The 14,406-nt window shown below is 36.9% G+C and overlaps 1 long non-coding RNA gene across 1 annotated transcript in view; it reads left to right on the top strand.

The window, feature by feature from the left end:
• The first annotated feature begins 253 nt into the window (after positions 1 to 253).
• LOC137237411 (uncharacterized) overlaps positions 254 to 14,406 on the top strand; it is a 35,609-nt gene continuing 21,456 nt past the window's right edge. Inside the window, exon 1 of the long non-coding RNA XR_010948939.1 lies at positions 254 to 269. This is a non-coding gene — a long non-coding RNA (uncharacterized lncRNA). The remainder of the gene's footprint in view (positions 270 to 14,406) is intronic.

Here is a 14,406-nt window from a genome sequence, read left to right as displayed (position 1 = left end):
AATGTACTACGCACTCACTACTAAGTAGCGTCAAAAATTCGCTTGGAGTAATTTCGTCAATGAGCTACCATTGAGCTGGCACCGCATTGGCGCTGGCGCCATGCAATTTATATCACTAAAATTGCGCGAATGCCCAGGCTCATGACTTTGTTAATCTAGATGGTGAAAACGAAGACTTAAAGGAATGCAACCTTGCAAACAACAGCCGTCATTTTCAAAGTGTAAAAATTCTGTGATACAACAACGCTAACGCGGTTAGGCTGTTATCGGTAAGTGTTGCAAGTGTACCAAGTGTACTTTTCTGCGCACTTGATTTTGTTTTACAGATTTTTGGTGATGGAATTTTAGCTAAGCGAAAGTTGGAATTTTATTTTAAAACAGATTTAACCCACAGATCAGAGATCTGCAATAGTTGTAAACTGAACGCGGCATAGGCAAAGTTAAGTTAGTTAACACTGTTTGACACAATTTTATATGTGCTCTCTGTCAAAAATGCTTCAACTAACTTAGTCACATTTTATTTCGATTATGAATATGCCCCAATATATTCGGATCATGATATAATAAAATTAAAGAAAAAAATAAAATTAAAGAAAAAAAAACTTTTTTAAAAATAAGCTTTTATTATTGGTTAATAAAATTAACTAAAAAGTAAGTTGATGCATGCACGTTACAAATAACTAAGTAAAGATTACGTAACTAATTTAAACAATATTTTACGCTACTAAAAATTTAAAAAAATTCATATTTAAATTAAATTTAAGAAAAAGGCTTTTCTAAGAACAAGCTTCTATTACTTGTTAATAAAACGAACTAAAAAGTAAAAAATAAAATTAAAGAAAAAAAAAACTTTTTTAAAAATAAGCTTTTATTATTGGTTAATAAAATTAACTAAAAAGTAAACAATAAATTGACTCTAAAGAAATATAACACATTATCAGTTCATTGTAAGCTTTAACGATAATTAGGCTTTTTCGTCTGCGACAAAAAAATTCTATGTTGTACATAATTATATATTTTTAACATTAAAACTTTATACCTAAATTATTAAAGCTTACAGTTATATCACAGTCCTAATTGTTCTAACAAAAGCGTGTTACATTGCGATAGAAAGAAAAGGAGGTCCTAAATGTTCTTACTTATACCATCAAAATTTAACACGCTTTTTATTAGAACAATTAGGATTGTGATATAAACTGTAAGATTTAATAATTTAGGTGTAAAGTTTTAATGGTTAAAATATATAATTATGTACAATATAGTATTTTTTTGTCGCAGACGAAAAAGCCTAATTATCGTTAAAGATTACAATGAACTTATAATAAAGTGTTATATTTCTTTAGAGTCAATTTATTGTTTACTTTTTAGTTAATTTTATTAACCAATAATAAAAGCTTATTTTTAAAAAAGTTTTTTTTTCTTTAATTTTATATCATTTCATTTTCATGAAAGTTATAGAAAGCTTATCAAGCGTTTATAATGACCTTTCCATACAAATTTTCTGATTTAGGAGCCTAATAGGTTAGGTTAGGTGTGAGGGTGGCGGCAGATTAGTTTAGCTCCATTACCTCCTAGTGGTCCTCAACGAACCACTTGCTTTCACTGATGAACCCAAGGAGAAGTGAGGCGTCCACCTTTCCAACCTCTGCCAGGCTGTGAAAGGACCCAGAAATCTGAGCCTTCTTCTTTGAAGAGCCGGAAATCGGCAGAGAAAGTGGTAGATTAACTCCTCTTCCTCCTCATCCTGACAGCTTCTGCAGAAGGAGCTTGTTGGTATTCGCCACCGTCGGAGCATTGCTGCGATAGCACAATGACCTGTGATGACACCCGCAAGTACCCTCAACGCAGATTTGTTCAGTTTGAGAAGGAAGCTGGTGCCTTTCTTATCCAAGCATGGCCATAAGGACCTTGAGACTTCGCAGTAAACCCTATTGGGCCATAGCAAGTCCGTTGCCCTGTTCTCATATTCATCGATTCTCCCTAGGAGATAAATCAGCGGCGGTGGGACGGAGCTATCCACATTACTTATGTCTAAGTTGGAACCTTTCCTAGCCATCTCATCCGCGATTTCATTCCCTCCAATGCCGCTGTACCCAGGGACCCAGCGAAGAGAGACATTGAGGTGACTTGTAGAAGCCAGAGAGGTTCTACACCTCCGCACGATATCCATGCATGAAGACTTGTAGGGGCGTCAAGTGAAATATTACATTTAGCGCTTCCTGAGGTGCGTTGTTCGCGGCGCCTGACATTCCCAAGCACGCCAGCCTTTGAATCTTTCTGCTATGCAAGAGCTTTCTTTGATCTCATCTTAACGTTCCTTCTCTAGCTTAACTTTTAGGAGCCTAATAAGCCTATTTAATTAATAACTATAATGGAAAGTTTTAATTAGTTAAACAAACAAATTCATATTGACGCATATATCAGCGAAATGAAATGAACGCGGCTTTGACAAAACATTTTGCTATACTTTTCAAAAGCAAATTTCCAAATAATTGTTTGTTTATATATATGTATGTTTGCAAAGCTGAATTGCGTTATCAAATTGATATATGTACAATGGCTGTATTTTTAATGAATGAAAACAAAACATAGGGAACACTTAATTAGTTTTATCTGTTTCCAAACTGCTAATAGTTTCCATTGTATACTGCCTAAAAGCCAGAGTTGGAAGAAGTGCACGAAATTCTGAGCAACAACACTGCTCGAACTTAAATGGGCTGACATAATACGGGTCAACACAAATTTGACTTTGACTTCAAAGCATTAAATTTCAATTCTTAAGGTCGTAATTTGACGAAAAAAATATATGGGATGAAAAATTTTGCTTTCTTTTTAGGAAATCGCTCGAATAATATTCTTCAAAATATGTGGTTTTAATTTTTATTTGAAAATGAAAAAATTCAAATAAATATTTTTATTAAGTTTTAATATCGAAATAACTTACAAAGAAGTGAAAAATTATGTAAAAGTGTACACTTTTACTTTTATGTTCATAGGTACTATCCCTCAATAAACCCCAAATATAGTCTCCCATCATGTATTCGTTATATTGGCCTTGATAGCATTGTTCGAAGCTCATAACGTCCTGATGAAAACGTTCTCCTTTCTCTTCTGAATATGCTCCCATGTTGTTTTTGAATTTATCTAAATGAGCGTGCAGCATATGCACTTTCAATGACATCCTTCAACCCATTGCCTTGAATTTTTTTTTAGTATATTTTCAACTAGCTTTTCGTAGTTTTCAGCTTTGTTATTTCCTAAAAAACCATAACCGTTTGCTTTGAAGCAGTTCCAACTCGCTTTTTGAGTACGATTCAGCAATGCTGGAAATTTTTCATCGCCGAAAATCTGTCTGATTTGTGGACCAACAAAAACACCAGCTTTAATTTTTGCTTCCGGTAACTTTGGAAAAAATTTTCTTAAGTACTCAAATGCTTCTGAAGTTTGATCCAGTTTATTGACAAATTGTTTCATAAACCCTAATTTAATGTGCAGGGGCGGCATTAACACTTTTTCCGCTTCAATAATTGCCTCAAATTTTATGTTTTCTTTCCCAACACAAAGTTCCTTTCTTACAGGCCCCGACCGTTGAGTATAATGCTTAGCATCCGCTCTACTGTCCCATAAGCACAAATAACACGGATACTTTGTATATCCGCTTTGAAGGCCCATCAAAAATCCGACCATTTTAAAATCTCCAATCAGCTGCCAGTTGAACACGCGATATTTTACAGATTCAAGCAAAATTTTGGCACTTTCATAATTCTCTTTAAGATGTACTGAGTGCGCAATTGGAAGAGATGGAAATTTATTTCCGTTGTGTAATAAAACAGCTTTTAAACTTTTTGTTGAGCTGTCAATGAATAAACGCCATTCGCTAGAAACACAAGGTATGTCAATTCGAACATACCATTTATGTCATTACAAAAACAAAGCCCATCTTCTTTTGTGAAAAATGTTGAGAATGTTTCATGCCCAGTTCGCTCATCCGTGATATTAACATCATAAATCAAATTCCACTGTTTTAAGCGAGAGCCTAAAAGCTCTACTTTTTGGTAAATTTAAATCTCTAATCAAATCATTAAAATCTTCAGTAGTCATGAAATGATGTTTTGGTTGTTCTGGTGTCTGTAAAAACTCCTTATCGCCATTGCTTTTATAAGAACTAAGAGATGAGCCACTTCTCTGCCATAATTTTGTCGGTGGTTCTGGTACTGGTCATGTCAGATCATGTGCGACTGTAGCAGAAGAAGATTCAATATTAGGATATTCGATAGGTTTTGCATTTTTACCTCTACGTCTTTTACTCGGATTCACAATGCAAAAGTAGAAGTCTTCAACGTGATCTTTTGGCTCTCGCCAGATTCTTGGTATTGCCAATTTCATATATCTTTTCTCACCTCGATACCAACCTAAAATCTAGAAAGAGGAATCAATATGTTTACTTTATTTAGTTTACTAAAATTTGCTTACCTTCCAAACATCTTTTACAATAAATACGAGCAACATGTGGAGCCCATGTCTTGTCTTGATTCCAAACAGGACAGCCAAAATATTCTTCGTAGCCTTCACAGAGGATGAGAGATGTATATAATTCATATTTTATATCTCGAACTTTAACAAATTGCCCACATATATAACAAAAAGCATCATCATATTTACACTTTCGCGACGACATTTTAGGTTATTCTAGATTTGTACAAAACACCTGATCGTTGTTTTTCGTTTTAGCGCCATGAGTATTGTTACTATAACTATTACGAAAGCAAGCTTTATACGGAAAAAAGGTATTTTCTTTTCGTTTTTTTTAGAGTAAAACATAAAATCATGAAATAAACTTTAGAACAAAGCACAACAATTTTTTTTTAGAGTCGTGTAATCAATATCATTACATAAGTGTTAATAAGGCGTCTATTTGTTGTGGATTTAACCCTTATAGGTTAGGTTAGTTGTGAGGGTGGCGGCAGATTAGTTTAGCTCCATTACCTCCTAGTGGTCCTCAACGAACCACTTGCTTTCCCTGATGAACCTAAGGAGAAGTGAGGCGTCCACCTTTCCAACCTCTGCCAGGCTGTGAAAGAACCCAGAAATCTGAGCTTTCTTCTTTGAAGCGCCGGACATCGGCAGAGAAAGTGGTAGATTAACTCCTCTTCCTCCTCATCCTGACAGCTTCAGCAGAAGGAGCTTGTTGGTATTCGCCACCGTCGGAGCATTGGTGCGATAGCACAATGACCTGTGATGACACCCGCAAGTACCCTCAACGCAGATTTGTTCAGTTTGAGAAGGAAGATGGTGCCTTTCTTATCCAAGCATGGCCATAAGGACCTTGAAACTTCGCAGTAAACCCTATTGGGCCATAGCAAGTCCATTGCCCTGTTCTCATATTCATCGATTCTCCCTAGGAGATAAATCAGCGGCGGGGTGTTGGAGACCGCACTATCTTGGAGCAGCTTTGCCGCTATGTCTATGGCATAGACCTCGGCTTGGAATACACTGCATGCGTCAGGAAGTCGGAATGATTGGCTTAACTTTAGATGTGTTGAGTATATCCCAGCTCCAGTTCCCTTTTCCATTTTCCAGCCGTCGGTGAAGATTGTGATACCGTTGTCGTTGTCTAGGCCTACTTCCCATTCTTCTCTTGAAGGATATCGTATGTTCTTAACCTGGAAGTCCAAAACCCCTGCGATGTGGTTTGTTTTGGATCTTAGGTCGGTTATTATTCCGTTTAATTGCCCCTTCGTCATATCATCCTTAATCGTCGCGTGTCCTTGCTTAGCTGTCTTCCACATGTTAGTTTCTGTTAGTCGTAGAACTCCTCTAGCGGCTAATCCATGCATGAAGACTTGTAGAGGCGTCAAGTGAAATATTACATTTAGCGCTTCCTGAGATGCGTTGTTCGCGGCGCCTGACATTTTCAAGCACGCCAGCCTTTGAACCTTTCCGATCGTCTGATGATTGCTCTTTTTTCTAGCGCCTTCCACCAGACCAGAGCTCCATATGTTAGCATCAGTCGAATGACTGCGCTGTTCATGCCATGAATTACATGTGGTGCCAGTCCCAGTTCCGCCTAAAAGCCCTTTTGCGGGCGTAGTATGCTGCTAGAGCTTTCTTTGATCTCATCTCAACGTTCCTTCTCTAGCTTAACTTTTAGGAGCCTAATAAGCCTATTTAATTAATAACTATAATGGAAAGTTTTAATTAGTTAAACAAACAAATTCATATAGACGCATATATCAGCGAAATGAAATGAACGAGGCTTTGACAAATCATTTTGCTAACTTTTCAAAAGCAAATTTCCAAATAATTGTTTGCTTATATATATGTATGTTTGTAAAGCTGAATTGCTTTATCAAATTGATATGTGTACAATGGCTGTATTTTTATACTCAGTTGAGCAGAGCTCACAGAGTATATTAAGTTTGATTGGATAACGGTTGGTTGTACATATATAAAGGAATCGAGATAGATATAGACTTCCATATATCAAAATAATCAGGATCGAAAAAAAATTTGATTGAGCCATGTCCGTCCGTCCGTCCGCCCGTTAACAAGATAACTTGAGTAAATTTTGAGGTATCTTGATAAAATTTGGTATGTAGGTTCCTGAGCACTCATCTCAGATCGCTATTTAAAATGAACGATATCGGACTATAACCACGCCCACTTTTTCGATATCGAAAATTTCGAAAAACCGAAAAATTACGATAATTCATTACAAAAGAGAGATAAAGCGACGAAACTTGGTAGATGAGTTGAACTTATGACGCAGAATAGAAAATTAATAAAATTTTGGACAACAGGCGTGGCACCGCCCACTTTTAAAAGAAGGTAATTTAAAAATTTTGCAAGCTGTAATTTGGCAGTCGTTGAAGATATCATGATGAAATTTGGCAGGAAAGTTACTCTTATTACTATATGTCTGCTTACTAAAAATTAGCAAAATCGGAGAACGACCACGCCCACTTTTAAAAAATTTTTTTTTTAAAATTCAAATTTTAAAAGAAAAGTTAATATCTTTACAGTATATAAGTAAATTATGTCAACATTCAACTCCAGAAATGATATGGTGCAACAAAATACAAAAATAAAAGAAAATTTCAAAATGGGCGTGGCTCCGCCCTTTTTCATTTAATTTGTCTAGGATACTTTTAATGCCATAAGTCGAACAAAAATTTACCAATCCTTGTGAAATTTGGTAGAGGCTTAGATTCTAAGACGATAACTATTTTCTGTGAAAAAGGGCGAAATAAGTTGAAGCCACGCCCAGTTTTTATACACAGTCGGCCGTCTGTCCTTCCGCTCGGCCGTTAACACGATAACTTGAGCAAAAATCGATATATCTTTACTAAACTTAGTTCACGTACTTATCTGAACTCACTTTGTATTAGTGTAAAAAATTACCGATATCCGACTGTGACCACGCCCACTTTTTCGATATCGAAAATTACGAAAAATGAAAAAAATGCCATAATTATATACCAAATACGAAAAAAGGGATGAAACATGCTAATTGTATTGGTCTATTGACGCAAAATATAACTTTAGAAAAAAACTTGGTAAAATGGGTGTGACACCTACCATATTAAGTAGAAGAAAATGAAAAAGTTTTGCAGGGCGAAATCAAAAGCCCTTGGAATCTTGGAAGGAATACTGTTCGTGGTATTACATATATAAATAAATTAGCGGTACCCAACAGATGATGTTCTAGATTCACCCCTGGTCCACGTTTATGGCGATATCTCGAAAAGGTGTCCACATATAGAACTAAGGCCCACTCCTTTTTAAAATACTCATTAACACTTTTCATTTGATACCCTTATCGTACAAAAAAATTTTAGAGTCACCCCTGGCCCACCTTTATGGCGATATTTCGAAAAGGCGTCCACCTATAGTACTAAGGCCCACGCCCTTTTAAAATTCTCATTAACACCTTTCATTTGATACCCATATCGTACAAACAAATTCTAGAGTCACCCCTGGTCCACCATTATGGCGATATTTCGAAAAGGCGTCCACCTATAGAACTAAGGCCTACGCCCTTTTAAAATACTCATTAACACCTTTCATTTGATACCGATATCGTACAAACAAATTCTAGAGTCACCCCTGGTCCACCTTTATGGCGATTTCTCGAAAAGGCGTTCACCTATAGAACCAAGGCCTACGCCCTTTTAAAATACTCATTAACACCTTTCATTTGATACCCATATCGTACAAACAAATTCTAGAGTCAGGCCTGGTCCACCTTTATGGCGATATCCCTAAATGGCGTCCATCTATAGAACTATGGATCACTCCCTTTTAAGATACTCATTAACACCTTTCATTTGATACCCATATCGTACAAACATATTCTAGAGTCAGGCCTGGTCCACCTTTATGGCGATATCCCTAAATGGCGTCCATCTATAGAACTATGGATCACTCCCTTTTAAGATACTCATTAACACCTTTCATCATAGATGAATGGATTTGCAACTCTTTGTTTCGAGAGAGCGCTGTCAAAATGCACATTTTTTATAACATTTATCAATGATGCCACTCCAAACAAAAATTACTAGATCTGAAAATGGGGATTTTTGACATACATTTCGGCGATTATAGTTTCAATCATTTAATAAAATGATAGTCGTAAAATATTTATTTCCTTAAAGTTATTTTACAATAATACGACTAGTTAGAGTTAAATATAAACAAATCTAAGTAAAACTAACATTTCGATTAAATTAATTAGTCAGATATTGTAACGCATTTAACTCGCAGTGAAAACCATATATTCTATCTATATTTCAGTAAATCGGAACTATGATATAATAGTTAACATTATTTAATGGATAGGGCTTATCCTACATGTCTGGCGTTCCAGGTTCTGTGATCAAAATGGAATGGTTGCATCGGGAGTTCATATTTACAAACCCTGTTTCTAGTGATAACTTTTGAATGGGAAATAATATTTACCCTCCGCCTTCGAACTAATAATACTTACACTAAAACAAGCTTTTTTATCCTTTTTCCTATAATTTTTGAACGCTATTCTACAGTTGTAGGTCAAACTAAAGTTTACAAAAATTTTTGGCACGTTTTTTGTTTTGGCTGGCACATTTTTTGTTCTGGCACCCGCTTCAGCTGGCGCCAGGGATTTATCTGTGATTGTTGCCAGCAACAACTAGAAGATAAATCCCTAGTGAGAGCGAAAATATGAGAGCGTAAACAAAAGATTCGTATCAATCTAATCTATGCCTTTCATTTGATACCCATATCGTACAAACAAATTCTAGAGTCACCCCTGGTCCACCTTTATGGCGATATTTCGAAAAGGCGTCCACCTATAGAACTAAGGCCTACGCCCTTTTAAAATACTCATTAACACCTTTCATTTGATACCTATATCGTACAAACAAATTCTAGAGTCACCCCTGGTCCACCTTTATGGCGATATTTCGAAAAGGCGTCCACCTATAGAACTAAGGCCTACGCCCTTTTAAAATACTCATTAACACCTTTCATTTGATACCCATATCGTACAAACAAATTCTAGAGTCACCCCTGGTCCACCTTTATGGCGATATCTCGAAAAGGCATCCACCTATAGAACCAAGGCCCACGCCCTTTTAAAATACTCATTAACACCTTTCATTTGATACCCATATCGTACAAACAAATTCTAGAGTCAGGCCTGGTCCACCTTTATGGCGATATCCCTAAATGGCGTCCATCTATAGAACTATGGATCACTCCCTTTTAAGATACTCATTAACACCTTTCATTTGATACCCATATCGTACAAACATATTCTAGAGTCCCACCGGGTCACCTTTATGGCGATATCTCGAAAAGGCGTCCACCTATAGAACTAAGGCCCACTCCCTTTTAAAATGCTCATCGATATCTCGAAACGGCGTCCACCTATGGAACTAAGGATCACTCCCTCTTAAAATACTCATTAACACCTTTGATTTGATAGAGTTAACCCTGATCCACTTTTATGGCGATATCCCTAAATGGCGTTCACCTATAGAACTATGGCCCAATCCCTCATAAAACACTCTTTAATACCTTCCATTTAATACACATGTTATACAAACACATTCAAGGGTTACCCTAGGTTCTTTTTACAACATGGTGATTTTCCCTTACTTTGTCTCCACAGCTCTCAACTGAGTATGTAATGTTCGGTTACAGCCGAACTTAGCCTTCCTTACTTGTTAATGAATGAAAACAAAACATAGGGAACACTTAATTAGTTTTATCTGTTTCCAAACTGCTAATAGTTTCCATTGTATACTGCCTAAAAGCCAGAGTTGGAAGAAATGCACGAAATTCTGAGCAACAACACTGCTCGAACTTAAATGGGCTGACATAATACGGGTCAACACAAATTTGACTTTGACTTCAATGCATTAAATTTCAATCCTTAAGGTCGTAATTTAACGAAAAAAATATATGGGATGAAAAAGTTTGCTTTCTTTTTAGGAAATCGCTCGAATAATATTCTTCAAAATATGTGGTTTTAATTTTTACTTGAAAATGAAACAATTCAAATAAATATTTTTATTAAGTTTTAATATCGAAATAACTTACAAAGAAGTGAAAAATTATGTAAAAGTGTACACTTTTACTTTTATGTTCATAGGTACTATCCCTCAATAAACCCCAAATATAGTCTCCCATCATGTATTCGTTATATTGGCCTTGATAACATTGTTCGAAGCTCATAATGTCCTGATGAAAACGTTCTCCTTGCTCTTCTGAATATGCTCCCATGTTGTTTTTGAATTTATCTAAATGAGCGTGCAGCATATGCACTTTCAATGACATCCTTCAGCCCATTGTCTTGAATTTTTTTTTAGAGTATTTTCAACTAGCTTTTCGTAGTTTTCAGCTTTGTTATTTCCTAAAAAACCATAACCGTTTGCTTTGAAGCAGTTCCAACTCGCTTTTTGAGAACGATTCAGCCATGCTGGAAATTTTTCATCGCCGAAAATCTGTCTGATTTGTGGACCAACAAAAACACCTGCTTTAATTTTTGCTTCCGGTAACTTTGGAAAAAATTTTCTTAAGTACTCAAATGCTTCTGAAGTTTGATCCAGTTTATTGACAAATTGTTTCATCAACCCTAATTTAATGTGCAGGGGCGGCATTAACACGTTTTCCGCTTCAATAATTGCCTCAAATTTTATGTTTTCTTTCCCAACACAAAGTCCCTTTCTTACAGGCCCCGACCGTTGAGTATAATGCTTAGCATCCGCTCTACTGTCCCATAAGCACAAATAACACGGATACTTTGTATATCCGCTTTGAAGGCCCATCAAAAATCCGACCATTTTAAAATCTCCAATCAGCTGCCAGTTGAACACGCGATATTTTACAGATTCAAGCACAATTTTGGCACTTTCATAATTTTCTTTAAGATGTACTGAGTGAGCAATTGGAAGAGATGGAAATTTATTTCCGTTGTGTAATAAAACAGCTTTTAAACTTTTTGTTGAGCTGTCAATGAATAAACGCCATTCGCTAGAAACACAAGGTATGTCAATTCAAACATACCATTTATGTCATTACAAAAACAAAGCCCATCTTCTTTTGTGAAAAATGTTGAGAATTTTTCATGCCCAGTTCGCTCATCCGTGATATTAACATCATAAATCAAATTCCACTGTTTTAAGCGAGAGCCTAAAAGCTCTACTTTTTGGTAAATTTAAATCTCTAATCAAATCATTAAAATCTTCAGTAGTCATGAAATGATGTTTTGGTTGTTCTGGTGTCTGTAAAAACTCCTTATCGCCATTGCTTTTATAAGAACTAAGAGATGAACCACTTCTCTGCCATAATTTTGTCGGTGGTTCTGGTACTGGTCATGTCAGATCATGTGCGACTGTAGCAGAAGAAGATTCAATATTAGGATATTCGATAGGTTTTGCATTTTTACCTCTACGTCTTTTACTCGGATTCACAATGCAAAAGTAGAAGTCTTCAACGTGATCTTTTGGCTCTCGCCAGATTCTTGGTATTGCCAATTTCATATATCTTTTCTCACCTCGATACCAACCTAAAATCTAGAAAGAGGAATCAATATGTTTACTTTATTTAGTTTACTAAAATTTGCTTACCTTCCAAACATCTTTTACAATAAATACGAGCAACATGCGGAGCCCATGTATTGTCTTGATTCCAAACAGGACAGCCAAAATATTCTTCGTAGCCTTCACAGAGGATGAGAGATGTATATAATTCATATTTTATATCTCGAACTTTAACAAATTGCCCACATATATAACAAAAAGCATCATCATATTTACACTTTCGCGACGACATTTTAGGTTATTCTAGATTTGTACAAAACACCTGATCGTTGTTTATCGTTTTAGCGCCATGAGTATTGTTACTATAACTATTACGAAAGCAAGCTTTATACGGAAAAAAGGTATTTTCTTTTCGTTTTTTTTTAGAGTAAAACATAAAATCATGAAATAAACTTTAGAACAAAGCACAACAATTTTTTTTTAGAGTCGTGTAATCAATATCATTACATAAGTGTTAATAAGGCGTCTATTTGTTGTGGATTTAACCCTTATAGGTTAGGTTAGGTGTGAGGGTGGCGGCAGATTAGTTTAGCTCCATTACCTCCTAGTGGTCCTCAACGAACCACTTGCTTTCCCTGATGAACCTAAGGAGAAGTGAGGCGTCCACCTTTCCAACCTCTGCCAGGCTGTGAAAGAACCCAGAAATCTGAGCTTTCTTCTTTGAAGCGCCGGACATCGGCAGAGAAAGTGGTAGATTAACTCCTCTTCCTCCTCATCCTGACAGCTTCAGCAGAAGGAGATTGTTGGTATTCGCTACCGTCGGAGCATTGGTGCGATAGCACAATGACCTGTGATGACACCCGCAAGTACCCTCAACGCAGATTTGTTCAGTTTGAGAAGGAAGATGGTGCCTTTCTTATCCAAGCATGGCCATAAGGACCTTGAAACTTCGCAGTAAACCCTATTGGGCCATAGCAAGTCCATTGCCCTGTTCTCATATTCATCGATTCTCCCTAGGAGATAAATCAGCGGCGGTCGGACGGAGCTATCCACATTACTTATGTCTAAGTTGGAACCTTTCCTAGCCATCTCATCGGCGATTTCATTACCCTTCAATGCCGCTGTGCCCAGGGACCCAGCGAAGGGAGACATTGAGGTGGCTTGTTGAAGCCAGAGAGGTTCTACACCTCCGCACGATATCCGATTTTATAATGTTGGACTCTAATGCCCTTAAGGCGGCTTGGCTGCTAACAAAAATTGCTACGTCGGTGTTGGAGACCGCACTATCTTGGAGCAGCTTTGCCGCTATGTCTATGGCATAGACCTCGGCTTGGAATACACTGCATGCGTCAGGAAGTCGGAATGATTGGCTTAACTTTAGATGTGTTGAGTATATCCCAGCTCCAGTTCCCTTTTCCATTTTCCAGCCGTCGGTGAAGATTGTGATACCGCTGTCGTTGTCTAGGCCTACTTCCCATTCTTCTCTTGAAGGATATCGTATGTTCTTAACCTGGAAGTCCAAAACCCCTGCGATGTGGTTTGTTTTGGATCTTAGGTCGGTTATTATTCCGTTTAATTGCCCCTTCGTCATATCATCCTTAATCGTCGCGTGTCCTTGCTTAGCTGTCTTCCACATGTTAGTTTCTGTTAGTCGTAGAACTCCTCTAGCGGCTAATCCATGCATGAAGACTTGTAGAGGCGTCAAGTGAAATATTACATTTAGCGCTTCCTGAGATGCGTTGTTCGCGGCGCCTGACATTCTCAAGCACGCCAGCCTTTGAACCTTTCCGATCGTCTGATGATTGCTCTTTTTTCTAGCGCCTTCCACCAGACCAGAGCTCCATATGTTAGCATCAGTCGAATGACTGCGCTGTTCATGCCATGAATTACATGTGGTGCCAGTCCCAGTTCCGCCTAAAAGCCTTTTTGCGGGCGTAGTATGCTGCTAGAGCTTTCTTTGATCTCATCTCAACGTTCCTTCTCTAGCTTAACTTTTAGGAGCCTAATAAGCCTATTTAATTAATAACTATAATGGAAAGTTTTAATTAGTTAAACAAACAAATTCATATAGACGCATATATCAGCGAAATGAAATGAACGAGGCTTTGACAAATCATTTTGCTAACTTTTCAAAAGCAAATTTCCAAATAATTGTTTGCTTATATATATGTATGTTTGTAAAGCTGAATTGCTTTATCAAATTGATATGTGTACAATGGCTGTATTTTTATACTCAGTTGAGCAGAGCTCACAGAGTATATTAAGTTTGATTGGATAACGGTTGGTTGTACATATATAAAGGAATCGAGATAGATATAGACTTCCATATATCAAAATAATCAGGATCGAAAAAAAATTTGATTGAGCCATGTCCGTCCGTCCG

Source organism: Eurosta solidaginis, chromosome 1, assembly GCF_040869045.1.
Source record: "Eurosta solidaginis isolate ZX-2024a chromosome 1, ASM4086904v1, whole genome shotgun sequence".
Lineage (NCBI taxonomy): Eukaryota > Metazoa > Arthropoda > Insecta > Diptera > Tephritidae > Eurosta > Eurosta solidaginis.
This window is presented reverse-complemented; position numbering and strand designations above follow the sequence as displayed.